The sequence below is a fragment of the Hydra vulgaris genome, chromosome 02 (genome assembly GCF_038396675.1).
Source record: "Hydra vulgaris chromosome 02, alternate assembly HydraT2T_AEP".
Taxonomy (NCBI): Eukaryota; Metazoa; Cnidaria; class Hydrozoa; order Anthoathecata; family Hydridae; genus Hydra; species Hydra vulgaris.
Genome location: NC_088921.1, coordinates 25,281,644 through 25,303,011, shown reverse-complemented (window position 1 = coordinate 25,303,011; position 21,368 = coordinate 25,281,644). Strand labels below are relative to the sequence as shown.

At 26.2% G+C, this 21,368-nt stretch overlaps 1 long non-coding RNA gene across 1 annotated transcript; it reads right to left on the bottom strand.

Annotated features, from left to right (window-relative positions):
- Positions 1–5,964: 5,964 nt before the first annotated feature.
- Positions 5,965–8,645, bottom strand: LOC136076834 (uncharacterized). The gene is made up of 3 exons (XR_010636621.1): positions 7,968–8,645; positions 7,636–7,732; positions 5,965–6,103 (listed from the first exon to the last, which is right to left on the bottom strand). It is a non-coding gene; the product is annotated as an uncharacterized LOC136076834 (long non-coding RNA).
- Between the last annotated feature and the right edge of the window lie 12,723 nt (positions 8,646–21,368).

Here is a 21,368-nt window from a genome sequence, read left to right as displayed (position 1 = left end):
TAAACTAAATAAAACTAAAAAAACTAAATAAAAATAAAACTGCAACAAAAGAGAACTAGTGTCAATAACTATTTTTTTAGATAATTTATATTATTTATGTATTTATTTTGAAAGAGATATTTTAAATCAAAGTCATTTTGTAATAAGAGACTCTTAGATTTTTTCCTGAATTGTTCCAAAGATATGTTTTGAATATTCTTTTTTTTTTGCAATAAATTGTGAAAAGTGTTTCCATAGAAACGGTCCACGGTGCTGGATTTGGTAAGAACATAGTTTTAAATTAGTTTTGGTACAATAAAGTTGTAAATTGAAAATTTAGTAGGATACTTGTGCGAGATTTCACTAAAGTAAGAATGAAATACAATAGGAGAAAGCCCATGTTTTATTTTAAACATGAATTGAAGAACTTGGTGTATATTAAGTTTATAGATACTTGGGGCACCAAGCTTCCTTAAAATAAGGTTCGCAATGAAAATTTCTGTGTGCACCATATACAATCCTGCATGCGTGTTTTTGCTTACTATAAATTTTTTTAAATTTACTATAATAGTACAACCCCATACAATATTACAGTAGGAGATAAAACTATGAATAAATGAAAAGTATACTTTTTCAAGGAAGCAGTGTTAAGATGTGGTTTAGTTTTATATAATATGGAAATATTTATTGAGATTTTATTTTATATATATTTTATATGTGGTTTTCATGACAAATTTTCATCTAATATTACTCCTAAAAAATTAACGGTTGGTTCCCTTTTAATAAATGTTTTATTGATTAAAAGATTAGGTAATTTTAGAGGAACATAATCACCTTTACTAGGTTTGGAGAACAAAATAAATTTAGTTTTTCTACATTTAACGAAAGCCTATTACTTGTAAACCACTCGTTTATTTTTAATAGTTCTTCATTAAATATATTAAAGAGAGCTTTTATATTTTTGTTGGAATAAAAAAGATTGGAGTCGTCTGCAAACAATATAACATTTAAAATATTTGATGCTAAGTACAAATCATTTATATACAATAAAAATAATAATGGTCCTAAGATTGAACCTTGGGGCACACAACATCTAATGTGTTTTTCTTTTTCAATTTTTTTATAAATAATACATTGTGACCTGTTCTCCAGGTAACCTTCAAACCAAAGTAAGTTTTTATTTTTTACTCCATAGAGTTCCAGTTTTTTTATTAGTATCTTATGGTTAACAGTGTCAAAGGCTTTTGACAGATCAATAAAAACTTTTAAGGTAAAATAGTCATTATTGAATGCAACTGATACATGATTAATCACTTCGAGTACCGCATGGTTAATTGAATTATCTTTTTTTAACCCAAATTGTTTACTGTACAGCAAACTGTTTAACATCAACTAGTTATAAAGTCTGTTGTACATAATTCGTTCCAATAATTTTAAAAAGCAAGGTAAGACGGAAATAGGTCTGCAGTTGGAAATATTAGTTTCGTCACCAGATTTAAAAATTGGAGCGATTACGGTAACCTAGTTTTAATGAAAGGTCAAAAATATGAAATAATGACGGTTCAATGATATCAAAAACTGACTTAACAACATTTACACAAATTTTGTCAATGCTTGCACTTTTGTTACTTTTAAGACTATTAAAAGCATTCCTTATCTCGCTTAGATTTAAATTAGATTCTTCCATAATAGCATTACACGGTTTAATATAAGTTTCAAACGGTTTAATATAAGATTCAAACTCTATGGTACTTGGCGGAATTTTACTCGCCAAGTTCGGCCCTACTTCAAGAAAAAATGAGTTTAGTTTTTCAGTAATTTTTTTTATCATAATACATTTTCCCGTCAATTAAAAGCTTTTGGGGGAGATTATTTTTTACACATTTATTTTTACCAATTATTTGCTTAATTATATTACACGTTTTTTTAGTGTCGCCGTTGGTTTTTTCCAGCAACTTTGCATAATAAGTTTTTTTAGAGTATTTTTTTGTTTTTTCAAACAAGTTTTTATAGTTTTTGTAGTTTATTTCATTTTAATATGTTTTATGCCTTAAATATTTAACATAAAGATTTTTTTTTTTTTTTAGACAATTTCATTAGTCCCTTGGTCATCCAGGGGTTTAAAAGAGACTTGGATTTTATAATTATTATTTTATATTGGAAATGCTATGTCATACTGTTTACAGATTTGCGCTAAAAATATTTCATATGCATTATTGACTTCATGGGATTGTAAAATAAGATTGAAATCGATATTTTCTGATAAAAGAGTTCGAAAATGCAATAAGGAGTTTTCATTGATCTTTCGCGTTAAAATTGTAGAGTTCGAGGGGGGATTATTTTCAGTAATTAAGAATATTGGTAAGTGATCTGTTAAATCAGTTTTGATTATACCCGTTCCTAAACGACAGTTTTGAAAATTTTTAGTAACTATATTATCATGTAATGACGATGTAGTCTTAGTTATTCTTATTGACTTATTTATTGTTGGTATTAGGTTATATTGGGTTAGAGTATCTAAAAGTATTGAACATTTTTATTTGAAGCATAATTAAGCAAATTTAAGTTAAAACCACCAGCTAAGTAAATATGTTTCCATGTTAAACTAGTTTTGGTTAAAAAACTGCTTAAATAAGTTTTAAATTTTCTTAAACTACCAGATGGTTGTCTATATATAGAATTAATTACAATATTTTTGGTGATTTTGTTTATAATTTCTATGCACAACGACTCATAATCTGTTTCATTAACATTAAGATCATTACGTGAAGTAAAGTTAATTGATTTGTGGGCAAAAATACTAACACCACCACCAGCGTAGTTAAAACGCGGTTAGTGAACCGATGCGTAATTATTTAATTCAAAATTTGAATTTTTTCCGTTGGTTTTAAGTCAACTTTCCGTGATACAAATTATTTGAAACTCGTGGTTTAGTTGATGCAATAAGAGTTTAAGATTTTCAAAATTTTTGTTAATACTTCGAATATTTACATTTAATATAGAAAAGTTATTTTTGTTCTGACAGAGATATTGAGTAGATTCAGAAATTTAATAATACTCGCTTTCTAAATTTTTTCCAATAAAATAGTTATTATCACTAGCATTCTCATCATTAAAATTAAATGAAAATTTGACCTCCATTTTTATAAGTAAAATTTAAAATAATTAATTAAACAAAGTCTTATATAGAAAGTAAAATAAAATTGTAGTATATATAAATGTGTTACGAAAATAATATTTTACTTTTGTTCGCAGCCCAATCCCGAATGATCAACTTATCGTAAGAGATGAATGCATATATTCCAGCCGCTCGTTCAACTTTCATCTGATCCCGTAGAGCTTTCCTAATTGTGACAGTTTCGGCACAAAAATCTTCATTAATATAAATAATTTTACCTTTTAATTGAGATGTTTTTTTTAGAACTTCAACTTTATCTTTATAATCTAACAGCTTTAATAAAATTGTTCTTTGTTTGTTTAAATCTATCTGACCAGTTCTATGAGCTCTTTCAATCCTAATATTTGTTAACCCCAAATGCTCTTCAAAAACTTTACTGACTTTTAATTCGCTGTCAATCCACGTTTCACCTTCGTTTTCACCCGTCAACCCTTAAATTGTTTCTGCGAGATCTATTCTCCATCTCTTCTAGTTTACTTTTTATTTTAAGATAGTCGGAATTATGATTTTGCTTTTCGATGTGAGATGTTTGTTTTTTTTCCTGAGAAGTAATTGTTGTCTTAATTTTTTCTTCAAAAAGTTGTTCGTGAAAATTTAAGCTTCTTTTGATTTCTTCTACGTCTTTTTCTAATATATTTATTTGTTTTGATGATATCTAATCTATCGTATATAATTTTCGTGTTTGCGCCTAATATGTTTAACACGTTTTTTTCATGTTGCTTCATTATTTCGTCTTTTTCGTTCGTAAATTCTTTAAACATTTTTTGTATTGTTTTTTTTATTTGATCCATTGTAATAGCCATAATTAACCAATATGTCTTTATTTAAAAATATATATTTATGTATATTTGTTTATTTAAATAACTGCAAACAATTAAAAAAAAAAAAAAAATTTATTAACACAATTCATTAATAGATGTATGCTTAGAAGTTACCTCGAACAGCATATAAATTTTATTTACGCATACACATTTACATATGAAAAAAAGTAACATTTTCCAAATATAATATGATCTAAAAACATACCAACCAAATAACCGTAGAAAACTAAATTAAATAACAAACAATCAAATAAATGTATATAAAAAACAGTGTAAAAAATAGTTGTATATAGATAATGTATACATATAATCTGTATACAACAGTTTGAATTTATTGTTCTTTACATTATAAAAACTAATTTCCATTTTAACTTTGTTTTCACAATCACTTGTCTATTTTGATTGATATTGCCATCTGAAATGAATGTTCATCAGTAATCTGAATTATCATATATGGTGTGCATCAAGTTTTCTTGTTGGGTATTTTAAAAGTAATTTAATCTTACAGTTTGCCATGACTACTATTTTTGACAATAGAAAACATTGGTTATTATTAAAATATTTGATGCTAAGTACAAATCATAAACAAATTAAACTTAAAAAAAAATGTATTTAATTAATTATTTATTTAACTAATAAGTCCATAAATTACGCAACGCAAAACTTATTAAAACAGGTAAAATTAAAATCGAGTTTTTAAAACCCAATGCTTTTATATGTTATTATAACACAAATTTGCAATCAATTTTTTCTGATACTACTATTTTATTTTATTAAAATTCGGCTGTATGCGTGTGTAAAAAAAACAAAAAATTTCAGGGAGATGCTAATCATGAATCACAGTCTTCCTGGTCCCGAAGTCAACGCCTTATCCAAATGCGCTAAACGCGCGTTAAAGTGTGAAAACAATCAATGTACTTATTTATAAAATTTTTATTCTTTTTTCCATATAAAAAATAAACTCGATTAAAATTAACTAAATTAATTGGCTTATTACAAAATTAATTATTGATTATTGTATTGTCATCAAGCAAGAGTATGTATGCAAAATTTGAAGTAAATCTATCATCAGAAAGTGACTCAAAAACTGATTGCAAGATTTGATGCTCACAAACAAACAAACAGACAGACGAGTTAATAAAAGCATTAGAATAATCGAAGTAGGAGATCAACTCGTGATCTTTTTTGTTTTATCTATTAGCTAAATTTAGCGTTGCGTAATTTATGGACGATCCCTAATGTACTAAAAAGTTCAACTCGATCTTAGAAGTAAGATCGACCTTAGAAGTAAAACCTAAAAAACACAAAGTAGTAATTATATATTACACTCTATTACACAGGGGCAATTCTAGAAATAAAATAAGGGAGGCAACGAATCATTAAAAACTGCCTAGGGATTGTCCATAAATTACGCAACGCAAAATATATATAAAAATCAGAAGTAACCCAGTCGGCAAATTTAGTTGTAAATGCGCATTAGAAACTCGTTTAAATACGTATCGATGTGGTATGTATGTTAGCCATTTTATCGTGTCGAATACGCATTAGAAATACGCATTAGATGCGTATAAGAACAGGTATACAATACGACGCCTACTGAGTATCGAACTCGCATTTGAAACTCTTGTAAACACGTATAAAACACGCTAACCAGAGAATATTCAATACGATATTTTCCTGGTATTACATGCGCATTTAAAACTTTCCAGAATACGCATTATTTACGAATATTTGTTAGCCATTTAATCGTGTCAAACGCGCATTAAAAATAGACATCAGATGCGTATAAAGACAGGTATACAATACGACGCCTACTGAGTATCAAACTCGCATTTAAACACGTATAAAACACGATAACCAGAGAATATTCAATACAATTTTATTAACTAATATGAATTCATAACATAATGATAATGACTAGCAGTAAGCAACCCGTAATACGGGTTATGAGTTATTAAATCACTAATAACAATAAAAACACATTAATAACTTGATATATTATCTAAAAAATTAAATACAAATTTATCTATAAATATTTTAACTTTGACTCCATATCAGCAACGTCATTGCTTATAGTCACAACACAGGTACCAGAAACGGAAAGTCAAGTAAAGCCTGCAAATACCTAAAAAATGATATTAAAAAAAAAATTACAATTTTTAATTACAAAAGTACTATTTGCATTTTATTGTTAGTAGAATTAGGATAATAATAACAGAAAATATATATTCCGTGACTACAGAATAATTAAAAAAGATTATAAAAAGGCTAGACAACACAATGTAGTAACACTGGCAAATAACACAACAACTTAATACTTGGACTGAAAAGATTTTATTTATTACAATATTTGAACAATCGAGGGACAATTATAGTTGAACAATTTAAACAATTATACCATAAAATAGCAAGCAAATCGTAAAATATTTCTTAGAAATGATCTATTTTTTTCATTTGACTACTATTTTCAAGTTGCCTATAAGCATTTACATTAATAACTTCGTTGAGCCTAATACTATCTATTTCAATTTAACTATTATCATTAAACATATTACCAGTAATCTTACTATTGCTGCAACTGAATAAATGAACGTAAAAGAATTTTACAAATTGTGATCTTTTCTAATCAAAGACTTTATTTAAACTTAAGATTTATTGAAATCCATATCTTTTTATATGTTTACATACATTAGTCGTTTATCAAAAATATTAAACAACATTTACTTACATCAATTATTTTTACTTAAAAAAGAATCTAGACTACAATGCACAATATTATTTTTACCTTAATGCATAAAAATAATAAATTCACAATCTTGTATAAAAAAATGAAGCAATGTCAATCAGTATATTTTACTCTAAATTAATTATTTAAATATATATATATATATATATATATACATATATATATATATATATATATATATATATATATATATATATATATATATATATATATATATATATATATATATATATATATATATATATATATATATATATATATATGGGAACATGGGGTAAAATGACGAATGGGGCAAGATGACGACCAACAGTTATCTCTTAAGCAAAACTAAATATAACAGTTGACTTTAGCTGAAAGGGAAGTAGATTAATTTTACTAGATTTATCAATGGTTCCTTTTTAAATATTATTTTTGTGACGAAAGCTAAGCATTAAAAAGGTTTTTCTGACATTGAGAAAAAAACTTTTTATCCTCGTTTGACTTGATTTATTACATTGCTACATCACCAGCTAAAGGTAAGTTTTATTTTTTGGGACAGACTAAGATACAGGCGTTTTTCGAAACAGTCATCATCTTGCCCCATGTTCCCCTATATATCTATTCACATACCTTTAAATAGTGGTATTACACTTTACACAATGAAATATGTAAATACATCATCATTTTTTCAACTACTTTCAAAAATTTTTTTTTTTTTTTTTAGTCTGTTATTTTTTCTAAGAAAGAATATTTATAAAGATACAGAGAAATATAAAATATACTCAAATATAGGCAGATTTACGTTTATAAACTTTTGTGTCAACAAATTACAGTCAGTTTTCCATGTTAAATACATAAAATATATATCTAATATAACATATATCAAATATCATATAAATACAATATAAAATAAAACAAAATAGTAAACTTACTCAAATCAGTATCAGTTATACTGTGTGAAGTAACTAAAAAACACTTCAGCTCTTTTCAATTGCTCTAAAAAATAACTTTCAGCTCTTTCCAATTGCACTAAAAAGAAAAAAAAAACTTACTTAGATAAGTTGCCAAGTTCTTAAGAATCTGAAAACAAATAAGTAAAAAAACAAAGAACAAACAAACATTTATTTGTTGAAACTACTATATTTAAACAATTTTTTAAATTTGTTAAAATTACTATATTTAAACAAATTAAATTTAAAAAAGTGTAACGCCAATTCTCCTTAAATGCTAAAAAAAAATTTTCAACTCAAATTTGCTTGCATACCTTGCTTGTAAAACCATGTGAATAAGAAACACTTTTAGAAAAGCCTAGAAATTACTTAAAGATGACATATGCAAAATTTAAGTTTGAACGTTGACTGGACTAATTATTAGCAGATGTTTTTAAAAAATTCATAAAAATTTACATATATTCGTTCTTTTATATTGCATAAATCCATCATATGATAAATCTGAAATGAAAAAATGTAATTGATAAGTAAATACAAAGAAAAACATCATATATGAATCACAAATCAATATATCAGATAGAGATAAGATGTCATGATAAGAGAGTAGTAGTTGTTAAGTATTGTTATTTCATGTTAGCTCGTAGAAAATAATTCATGTTGGTACGCCAATGGTTCTAAAAATTTAAATTAAGATATAAACAAAATGTATATGTGGCAAAATGATTTTTCTTGAGTGGCTTTTACTGAACGATTAAAAGCAGTGAGTTTCAATAATAAAACCACTTATAATTTTTAACAATAGACACCAACATAAAGGTAAGCCAAATGTAAAAACATTAGTAACATAAATAACAACTTTATGCAAAATCTTGCTCAACACGATTGCCAAGTCACACACTTTGAAAACATGGTCCATAAATATTATAAGAAGTGTTTATATATGTTATATAAATTTAAATAAATATATTGTGTTTTATAGTTAGTATATATATTTATATTATGCTGTTTCTATGTCATGCAAAACAACATAATATAAACATATATACTAACTATAAAACACAATATATTTATTTAAATTTATATAACATATATAAAAACTTCTTATAATATTTATATACACAATAGATACATTTTATACTATTTTAAAAATACATTTATAAAACAATTATATAACACATATTACCACATACATATATTTATCAAAAACTTTTTAATTTTGAACATAATATAAACACATATGCAAACTATAAACATATATAACTTGAATTGCGTGAACAAAAAATTTAAAAATAACATGAAAAAATCTAAAAAGGTTCATATATATTTATATATAAAGACATATATCTCATAATAAAATATCAAATTATAATCATATTTAATTTAAATCAAATACTTATTGAATGAAGAACAAAAAACAGATAAGAGAACTGCAATCCTAATAACAAAATTTTACGTTTAGCAACAATTAAAATGTCAGTTTTGGCTCAAAATTTTAACTTATTTTTCTAAATTTTCTAAAACAGAACAAAAAAAGGTGATAGCATAACAGAAATGTCAATAAAATAGTAATCAACGGAATAAAATAAGCAATGTATGAAATGATAGGATTTAACATATATTTGAATTATATAAATTTAGGACTTCATAAAACTAAATTAATAAATTTAAAAGTAGTAATAAATATTTTTATGATAACTCTTTTAGTGCAAAAAAAGTACTGTAACTGTACTGGAGATAATTTACTAAATTGCTCAAGAGAAACCTTTTTAATTTAAATTTTATTTTGGCTATATCAGTTTAAGCATGCGTTTTAAAAGCAAAGATTTTCGTTTTTCCCTTATTTGTTAATATTTGATCAAAATCGGGTTCGATATCATATCCGATTTTGATCAAATATTATAAATACGTATTTTTGATAAATAAGTGGTATTGAACTCGAATTCGAAACTTAAAACTAAATGCGCATTTTTCTGGTATCAATGGCGGTATGTTATACGTGATCAATACTCCGAGTATTTTCAATACTAGATATGCCGACTGGGAAGAGTTGTTAGGCTTTTTTACACGGCAATTTTCATTAAACTTGATGGGCTATATTGATTTTTGATTTAAATTAAGAGGGAAAACTTTTGATTTTTTTTTTTATTGTAAGTTTGTGTAACGTAATTTATGGACGATTCCCTACTGCTTTCTAAAAAAAAAAAACCACCCAACTCCTTTCCTCATAATCGTTCCTCGTGTAACATCATATTACATTGTAAGCTGTTATATGATGTTACATTGTAATAAAGTGTAATACACTGTTAAAAAAATAGCGCGTTTTTTACGGAAAAGTTCCGGCAGCTGCCGATGACCAAACTACCCGTTATTTTACGGAAAAATCCATCGCATGTAAACGGAAGTTTCCGTTAACAAACGGATTTTTTCCGTTTAAATACAATGGGTTTTTCCCGTTAAAAAACTAGAGCTTTGGTCATCGCAGCTGCTGGAACTTTTCCTTAAATTAACGAATATTTCCGTTTAAATTAAACAATTTTTTCCCGTTAAACAACGGAACGGTTGCAGCAACTCAACTGCCGGACAGCTTCCGTAAATAAAAGTAATGTTGCAGTTTATATTTTGTTCATACGAAAATTTAAACAAATTATTTCTAGCAAATATTATATATGTAAAATCGATTTTATGTTTTTGAAAATATTTTCTGAAAACAAATTTTCTTTGATTTACATAAAAAATATTAAATTTTCCGTGATTTACATTTTACTTCAACAGCAAATACACGAATAAATAATAAATTAGTAAAGTAATAAATACTTTCAAAAAAATTATTAACAATTTTGATAAAGTATATACAAGCACATAATAATATAATTATATTACATATTCCTATATACATTTACAATATAGATATAGTTAAAAACTTATCTTTAAGTAATATATATATTGGTTAAATGATAAACATAAATATAAATAAATGAATCCAAATACACAAAAATACAGTCTTTCCTTTCTTTTCCATTTCGAGTCAACTCTAAATCTAAAAAAAAAAGCAACAAAAAAAACAAAAAGTTTTTGAGTAAGGAAAGATTTTAATATTTAACAAAGTTATAAATTATAAAAAACACTCATGATGTGCAATGGTTACCTTAAAGTTGTTACTCAATATGAGTGATTTAACTAAGCAACAAACAACACTGGATAAAGTTAAAAACTCTTTTGAGCAATAAATAAATACCTACAAGAAATAAAAACTTAAAATGAAGTATGATACAAACAAAGGTTTTAAAGTACAATGTAACCAATCTTAGTTTGTTTGTCATTGTAATGGGGATAACCGAATTTACTGTTTATGCCACTGTTGGCACCATATACCATTACTCCCAAATTTAAAATTAGATTTTTTTATATTATAAATTAAAAATCTATACAACTTCTTCAAAATCAAATTACAATAATTAAATAGTAAGATAACTCAACTTACTTACAAAGTAACTCAACAACATAACAATAAAACCCAAGTTTTCTTTTCTGTTCTATGAGGAAAAATTAAATTATCAAATTATTATTTTTATTTAATATAAAACCATTTCAAAAATCAAATTTAAAATTTATAATTATAATAAAGATACATACCTAGGTCTGACCTTTAGCAAGCTAAAAAAAATTATAAAACATAACTATAATGTAACAGAAAATTAATAATTTATAAATAAAATAATTTTTACCTATCTGGTCCATTGTCATCACTAAAAAAATCAATGAAATACTTTTTATCATTTTTAAAAAAAGTTATTTTTTTTTGATCTTGCTTAAGTTAAAAATTGTTAAAAACCAAAGCACAATACCTATCTTGAATCCCTTTTTTTTTTATTTGCAGAATAATTACTAAAATAAAATATATTTAAAAAGTATAAAACGGTTTTAAAATTTTAATAAAATATTTTTATTTTTTTCTTGTACTAAATATAAATAATAAAAATAATGATGAATTATAATACACAAAAATGATATAAACATTTTATAATAGACATTTATAATATATATATATATATATATATATATATATATATATATATATATATATATATATATATATATATACATATATATATATATATATATATGTATATATATATGTATATACAGGGGTTAAAGTAAAATAAGAAACCAAGTGAAACAGTTTTTAGAAAGTTAAAATTGTTTGCTCAAAGGGATGTGGAATAGCCCATTTGAGTGGGGAATCGTCCTTCAAATTTCATTTTTAGTGTACTTTTGTTAGGTGCATTTCGAGGTGTCGCATGATGACCAGATGACTTCTGTCCACAATTATTTGCTCATGTCAAATGTTTAAATTAAATACCTATATTAGGGAAAAACTTTAAAATGAGCTAATTTCTGGTGTTCAAACGTAAATGTAATAACATAAACAAAAAATAGTTATGTTTATGAAATTGTTTTGGTAAATTAACAATTTATTGATAAATATTAATTTAGTTATAGAAAGTAAAAAGAAATATTTTATTAACTTTTTGCTCTCACGTTTGGGGCAGAGGAGTCTCAATTTTAGGGCTCTTTTTGTTCCCAGGTTTTCTTCATTACAACTTTTTGATAAGCAACTTTATATGACATAAGTATAAACATATAAATGTTTTGAGTTTTCTCCATGTCTGGTTAGCTAGCTCATACGAAAAGTTAGCTATATCAAACACAAAAAAATGCGAATTTTCTTAAAATCTTAAAGAATTGTTTTATTTTATTACTAATTCTTTTAGATCATTCATAAATTACGTTAATTTAAATTTATTTGTAAGCAAAAAATTAATTTAAATTTATTTGTAAGCAAAAAATTAATTTAAATTTATTTATAAGCAAAAAATTGATTTAAATTTATTTGTAAGCAAAAAATTAATTTAAATTTATTTGTAAGCAAAAAATTAATTTAAATTTATTTGTAAGCAAAAAATTAGTTTAAATTTATTTGTGAGCAAAAAATTGAAACTTTTTGCTCACAAAGTCATAAATTTTAGCAAAATTAAAATTGTTGTTTAATTTAAAGAAAAATCAGCTAGCCCCCCTACTTTAACCCCTGTGTGTGTGTGTGTGTGTGTGTGTGTGTGTGTGTGTGTGTGTGTGTGTGTGTGTGTGTGTGTGTGTGTGTGTGTGTGTGTGTGTGTATTTATATATATATAAACACACTAGAATTGGTTATATTTAAAAAACACCCTTGCTAAAAAATTTAAAATTGCATTTTAATGTGACAAGTTTGTATGCAAAAATTTTACTTTGGCTTCCATAATTAAACCTTTTTCACACGGAAATTTCTGTGTTTCAAAATTTATTTTAAATAAGGAAAAATTCATTTTAAAGAAGAAAAATTTCCGTTCAATTTTGTTAAATGGATACTTTCCTTACAAATAACGGAAAATATTTCCGTAAAAGTACGGAACTTTTTAACAACAAGTTATTCAGAATAAAAACTTTTTAACAACAACAGTTGTTCAGATTAAAAAGTGACAGAGTTACATTATTATATATATTATGAATTTAAGTTAATTAGAAGTAATTTTTATTGAACTACGGTTAATGATCAAGTTTAATTTTTTTTTTCTATTATTCAAATACATGTTTTAAAGAACTCACATGTCCTGTTAGTTGGTACCAGCAGTGTTTCTCTGTTAGTTGGTACTAACAGTGTTTCTCTTAATAAGTAATAAAGGTAAAATGTTTATGTTTATCACAGAAAAAACTATTTGAATCAGAAATAACATCTTCAGAATTAAATGATGATAAATATACAGATTTAAATAATGAGTTAACTTTATTGAAAAACTACAAGTTTTGACGAACCCATTTATAAATGAATTAAGTATATATACATTTCTATAAGCATGTACATTTGCTGGCCTATGTCAATTAGTTAAAAGATTTCAAAAATAAATAAAAAATAAAAAAATGAAAACGACCGTTTTCATTCTTTATTTCAAAATATTATTTCAATTACAGAGGTATAAGAAAAATCTATTGACTCTTTAGAGACAAAACAAACTAAAAACAATGAACTTTTTTGCAAGACTGATACAAGTTAGTTTATGTGTGAACCGAGTTTAACATTCAGAGGTAATGATGTTAAAATAAAAGAAATATTCTTGAATCTTGATAATATGATATCAATATCTTGATAAAGCTGATAAATTTCAAAATTTAAAATTTTTAAGATTTTAGTTACTCGTTGCCACATACAAACCACATCCATTGCACATACCACATCCATTGCACATACCACATCCATTGCACATACCACATCCATTGCACATACCACATCCATTGCACATACCACATCTATTGCACATACAACATCCATTGCACAAATCACATCCATTGCACATATTACATCCATTGCACATACCACATGAAAAGATTGTAAGAAATTTAAACTTACAAATAAATCAATGCAGATCTTTCCATATAGTTAATTTGGTTTTCACACTATTCTATTAATAATTTAGATTCAAGTCAATAAAATAAAAGCGACATCAAAATGCCTTCAAATAATGGAAAATACTACTTTAAAAAGAAATATAACAAAATTTAATCAAAAAATATTGTAAGGTTATTTGAGAAACACAAAGAAAAAACAAGTGTGCAAAACTATGGTCAACAATGTAAATCAGTAGTACGCAAAAGTCTTCATCAGTCTGCATCTTTTGTAAGCAAACGTCCTCTTCAGCCTACATCAGCAGTAAGTGAAAGTAATCTTGCATTTATTGAAAACCCTGGCAAATTTGCAGATCACCCCTCGGAGCGTGCTAACGATCACTTAAATACGCATAGGCATACTATAGCTTTAAAAAATAAACAAGTTTTTGATGAAATGTCTAAGCAAAACTCGAGTATCTAGAAAATGCTGCGTAAAAGTACCCTTTTAAAAGAAACATTAAAAACAAGTAACTCTCGCTTTGTTATTAAAACCTTCTTTCGAGTCACGCACTTGATAATCATGAAAAACTGGGTACATACTCATAATTTTTCAGACATTATTGAACTTATTGCTGCGTGTGATTGTAAGGAAGTTAAGGCGCACATTTTGTCTGGCCCAGCAAATGCAAGATACATGTCTCCAAAATATATTGCTAAGTAAATAAACATTATCTTTGATTTTGTCAAAAATCCTTTACTCCAGTCACTTAGAAGTGGTGGGAGTTTTTCTTATTATTTGGATGAAACTTCTGACATTGCTTCGATTGAACAGTTAACTGTACAAGCCACTTTTGAACACAACGGCATCGTTAAAGAACATTTTATAGGGATAGTTCCTTTAAGTAAGCTCACCGATTCTAGTCTATAAGCTTTAAATGTTTTTGATGTTATTCAAAATTTTCTTAAAGCTAATAATATCTCATTTAAAAATGCTCGCTTTGCTTGTATGGACACAACAAGCGTCAATTGCGGTGTAAAAGGTTTAAAAACCTACATTAAAGATGCTGTGCAACTGTGTATTTGCGTTGGGTGTACAAGTCATAAACTTGCGTAATGCTTTAAACTTATTTTGAAGGACTTTCCTACTATAATGGAGGTAGATATTTTTTTTACTTAACCTATGGAAGTTTTTTAAGTATCGCACTCTAGCCATGCATTTGCTGCAGGAATGTTCCAAAATCTATGGAAAACTAGAAACCATAGTTCCAAGTGTAACTCATTGGACTGAGCACGATTGAGCTTGTTTTGTTATGTTCAAAGGTTATAAACCTATATTACAATTTTTGTAATGACAATGCTTTGTCAATATACTATATCGAACGAAAAGAAGCAGAAGCACTCCGGCTATTTATGCAAGTAAGTTCACAATCTAACATCGCAATAATATTAATGATCTTAGATGTGTTTGAAGTAATTCGCCCACTTGTGTTTGCACTACAAAGTTCGCAAGTAGGAATTAGTCACAGCGACATTCCAACTTATGTCAATCAAGCTAATCATAGTTTAGATGATTTAATTTTGGGTACTCGACGAAAGCATCTCACATAAAAAAATTTTATTGAAATAAAATCAGTGACTGATGAAATAACTTTTTCGTTACCAGCCACAAGCCGATTAAAAAAAACAAAAAACTTTGACATACGTGAGTTTGAGTTAAACATTTTTAGATCTTTTGTTAACAGTTTTAAAAGTAATTAAAAAACACTTTCGCGCAATTTTGGCAATTGCTTTCGATTTTTGACCCAAAACGATTGCCTAAAACTCTAAGTCAACTGTCTAGTTATGGTAAAGAAAGCTTAGAGCAACTTATAAATCACTATGGCAAACCAAAAAGCTGTAATAAATTTATAGCATTACACATTTAAGTTCCAGATATCTCAAAAACCGAGACAAAAACCGATTTTGAAAGTTACAAAATTATGTTTTTTACGAAACGCCGAGAATGGGAATACAGTTTCGATATACGTATATCGAAAGAAAAAGATGAAGAGGTAGTCATTAATTCAATTAAGTCAAGACACAATTTTTACGCCTCAAGAGTTATGGAAAGTGATTAATAATGACCCTGTTTTGATAAGTGTTTATGCTAATTGTATGTTTTTAACTAAGTTACTCATTATATTTCCATTGAGTGTAGCTTGCGTTATAAGATTTTTTTCAAAATTAAAAATAGTTAAAAACCATCTTAGAAATCAGCTAAGCGAATGCACATTAAACAGCTTGGTGATAATTGTAACAGAAGGTATGAAGGAGTGTTTTGACGACAATTTGTTAGAGTACTTTGTCGACAAGTTAAAACGTAAAAATCAAAATATGAGAATTACGTTGTAAATTGATAATTTGCAACGTAAACTTCATACTTTGATTTTTTTTTGAGACTACAGACAATTGGTGAATATTTAATGCTTGTATTTTTTTTCACGGAATATTCACGGTAATTTCTTTGTATTCCAGCCGTGTTTTTACAATTTTTGTTAGTAGCAATTTAAACCAATCTAAAAGTTCTGTTGTAGAAATTTAAATTTTACACTTATAATAAAAAGTAAATGAATAGGAAAGAATTCTATATTTACAGCCATACACGGTTATAAATAATCGTTAAACTAGAAATTTTATAATGAACGACCTTTTTTTTTTTTCACTCGCCAGCCGACAGCAACCTAAACTCCCAATATTATGGTAACGCTGTATAAATTTCATTCCTGGGTAACACCCTGGCAATGAGCTAAAATTGTCAAAATAAAGTTTTTATATCTATAAATAACGTAGTTATTTAAAGATATAAGAACTTATACCTTTAAAATAACGTAGTCATTTAAAGATATAAGAACACTGCAAGCGTTAGGTTTTAATAGTATAAGATTTAAATCTCGTTATGCTTTAATCTATGTACACAATACTTAAGAAGTTATAATATATGTTGGTGCTATATCTTGAGAAATTTTTTTATTGTAAAAATATCTAAACATCTAAAATAATTTTTTACATAAGAAAACAATTGTATATTAGAAAACATTGGTTACAAAAGAAAACAAGTGGCTGCTTTTGACTGCATTCCAAGCAAAAATTTGAGAACAAAAAATTGGCGTTCAAAAAATATACAAATGTAGAAGTCATATGACTTGTACATTTGCAGAACCTTTGCCAATTTTTGAAATTTATATAAATGTTTTTATGAAAAACCCAATAAATTTAAATAACATAAACACCAAAACGTTTGTCTTTAAAAAATTAATGTTTTGGTCATTTTTTTTCTTATTTACTACATGTCTAAACTAAAAAAATAAAGGCAGATCGTTTAATAAAGTAGGCTTATTTTCAATATTAGCGTTTTTTCTTTTATATAGTTAGTATATTTGATAATCTTTGATGTATTTAAGTTTGTTTTTTTTTACATTTATTTTGCTGTTTAACAATAAATAATCAACGTATATATATACAAGAAAGAAAAAATATATCCGTAGAACAAAGAAGACAGTAAAATCTTGTCAACAAGCACCGTTTTTGTATATACGATAACAAATATAAACTTTTCTTTTTTATAATTATCTATATAAAATAAAGAGTTAAACAGACAGGGGCTCAAAGAAGATGAAAATAACAATACGTCATCGCAATCTTTTCCTAGAGCCCCTTTATACATTTTCAATAGAATATAGATATTAAATTAAAAACCCTAATCAGTAAATCAAAAAAAGATCAAATAAAATAAGTACTAAAATAATTAAAATTACTTGATGATCCCTTTAAGCACAAATGGTTATCAAATTAAAAAATTTTTTTTTTATTAGAAACTAAAATGAACTTAATAACTTTGCCATACATTTGAATCCTTTTTGATAACTATTCCATATATTTGGTCCTCGATATGCAATGCTATATTCAGCATATTTATTAAAGTTTTGAGGCACTTTATATAAGTTACTTATATTTGCTCTTAGATAAAAGTTTTCATTTATGTTTATTACAAACTTGTTATTAAAGTTTTCAGTAGAGAGATTATTATTGAATCAATACATAAAAATTAAAAGCTGATAGATATTTATTTCAAAATCGTCCATCATTTTCATAGAATGTTTTTGTAGACTATAAATTTTTTTAAGTTTTGATGGTTGCGTACTCGTCCATGTTATGTTTGCATAGCTGATGAAGCAATGAATTAGTCCAATATACATTAGTTTGAGACTTTGTTTATTGATATATGAGTGAACTCGGTATATCATACCAATTATATTAGTGATTTTAGATTGAATATATCTTATTTGAGGAAGCCAGGATAAATTCTCATCAACAAAAACTCCTAATACTGTAATGTAATACTGGCTTGTTTTTTAATTAAGTTATCATTTAAGATAAGGTCAGGCAACTTAAAAGGAAGGTTTTATTCTTGTATTTTTTTATGGAATAATATACAGTTTGTTTTCTCTGAGTTAAGTGAGAGTTTGTTAGCCCTAAAAAAGTTATTTACTTTATTTAGTCTAATATTCATATCTAAGTATAATTTCTTGATATCATTGTTAGTAAAAATAGATTTGTATTATCAGCAAACATGACTGAATTAAGTTTTAAAGATGCATTGCAAAAATTATTTATATAAATTAAAAATAGGAGTGGACCAAGGATAGATCCTTGGGGGACTCCACATATAACATTTAAAACTCCAGATTGTATATTACACACATATTGATTTCTATCGGTAAGATAACTTTTAATCCAATTGTAAGTTTTGTTAATTATACCATAGTGCTTTAGTTTATCTAGTAGTATGCAATGGTCAACTGTGTCAAAAGCTTTTGATAAGTCAATAAATACTCCTAGAGTAAATTTATTTTGTTTAAAACCATCAGTTATTTGATTAACTAATTCAATGACTGCATGCTCTGTTGAGAGGTTTTTTTGAAATCCAAAACTGGTTTGGGTAAAATAATTTGTTGTAAGTTAAGTGATTATAGATTCTATTATAAATTATACGTTCAAAATACAGAAAGTATTGATATAGATCTATAATTGGTTATGTATGAATGTTCATTACATTTAAAAATAGGAATTACTTTTGCTAATTTAAGTACATCAGGGAAAACCCCCGATGTTATTGAGGGCTTAAGTATATGGATCAGAAGTCTTCTTAGACTGATTTTATTGAAGATAACTAAATCGCTAGTTATTTCATCAACCTCTGGTGTTTTCTTTTTATTTAAAGAGGAAAAGGCTTCTTCGAATTCTTTATAGTTGACTCCATTATCATACATGATAGTGCTATTTGCGGGTTTTAGGTAGTTTTTAAATGAATGAGATGTTGGACTTATTTTATTAGTAAGATTAGGACCAATATTTATAAAATATTTGTTAAATTCTTCCGAGATTTGTTTTTTACAGAATATGTCAATGCTGTTAATATTAATTCTTTTTGGTAAAGAAGTTGAATTTATTTTTTTCCTTCCCATTATCTCATTAATGATGGACCACGTTTTCGTATTATCAGATTTGCATTTAATGATTTGATTACTGTAGTATTTATTTTTAGCCTTTTTGATATGATTTTGGTGAAAATATTTATAGATTTTGTAATTTATCTCATTTTCAGTGTTTTTATTTTTTTTAAATTTACTATATAGTTTTTGCTTCTTTTTTGAGCATTTTATCAGTGATTTATCAATTCACGGATTAGCAACTGCTTTTGTCTTAATTTGTATCTTCTCTTGAGGACATGTTTCATTAAAGCAATCTAGGAATATATCTAAAAAATTATTGTATTCTTCGTTAGTGTGACATTTATATACGTTGGACCACGTTTCTTGTTTCAGTCTAATTGATAATTCATTAGCATTACTTGTTTTGAGATTGCCTTTTTTCAAATTTATAACTTTTGGTTCACAATCAGACATGGTTTTTAAATCTCTTACTTTTATAAATATCGGAAAGTGATCGCTATTATCAGTCATAAGTATCCCGGTTTTAAATTCCATTTCCAGGTAATTATTAATTAAAATATTGTCTACTGCCGTTGCCGAGGTTTTTGGCACTCGTGTTGGCTTATTAATTGCTGACAAGACATTAAATTTAAGAAGCATATCAAAAAAGGATTTTTTTTTCGGAAACTTTGAATAAGTTAGAGCTTCAAGGGTCATGTCTCCAATAACGTGTAAAGTTTTAATTTCTTTATTTTTTCAGTTGTATTTTTAATAAAAGTTTCAAATGATTTGATTTTACCACTTGGTGGACGATAAACGCATCCAGTTAAAATATTTCGAAATTTTTTATATATAATAACAATGAAAAGGCTTTCATAATTATCGTTTGAGAAGCATAGTATGTTTTTTACTTTAAAATCATGATTTTTTAAGATATAAAGCCCTAACCCGCCACCTTTTTTTCCACTTCCTCTTGTTTGACTAATAAATTTATTAAATGGCAAATTAAAAGTAGAATTTAATTCAAGAGAATTTTCAAAATCATGCCAAGTTTCTGAAAGAGCTATGACGTCGAACGTGTAATTTATAATATTTAAAAATCTTTTAGTTTCTCAAAATTTTGCTGCTTCTAATGTTTATATGCAAAACTGAAAAAGAACAATGTAAAAGAACAATGAAAAAGAACAATGATCGTTTATTATTTTAAAATCAAAAGGATCAATATAGGGTGTGTCAATTAAGTTCATATGGGTTTCTGGAAAAATATATATTTTTTTTCAGACAGGTTATTTAAGAAGTCACCCTCAAAAGATTTTAAATTTCAAAATGCGTAGCTATTTTTAACAAAAAAAGATCAAAAAATATATCCATAGATAAAAACAATGAATTAAATTAAAACTTTAAAAAAAATCTTCCTCATTTCTGCGCGTCGAACAACTAGCTGCGCTGTGGTCTTCATTTCATTTCTTCAAATTAACAATTACTTTGTGGATGTTTTCTTTAAATTCACGAACAATAACTTATTGAATAAGTTTATTGTACACGACTTTAGCGTAATGACCATTTTGTCGATGAAGCTCAAAAAGTTGTTTTCGTATTTTTCGAGTTGTAAAACTATAATCTTCATTTATAAAGATATTGCTCCCTTTTAATTTCATTGCTTTTTCTAAGATTACTTTTTTATCTTCTAATCACGAAGCTTTAGAACAATTGTTCGAGCTCGTTCTACTTTAACGAGTCCCACTCGATGGGCTCGTTCAATTTTAATATCTTTCTCTATTCCAAGTTGTACGTTAAAAAGTTTCTTGATCTTTTCTTTTGTTATAT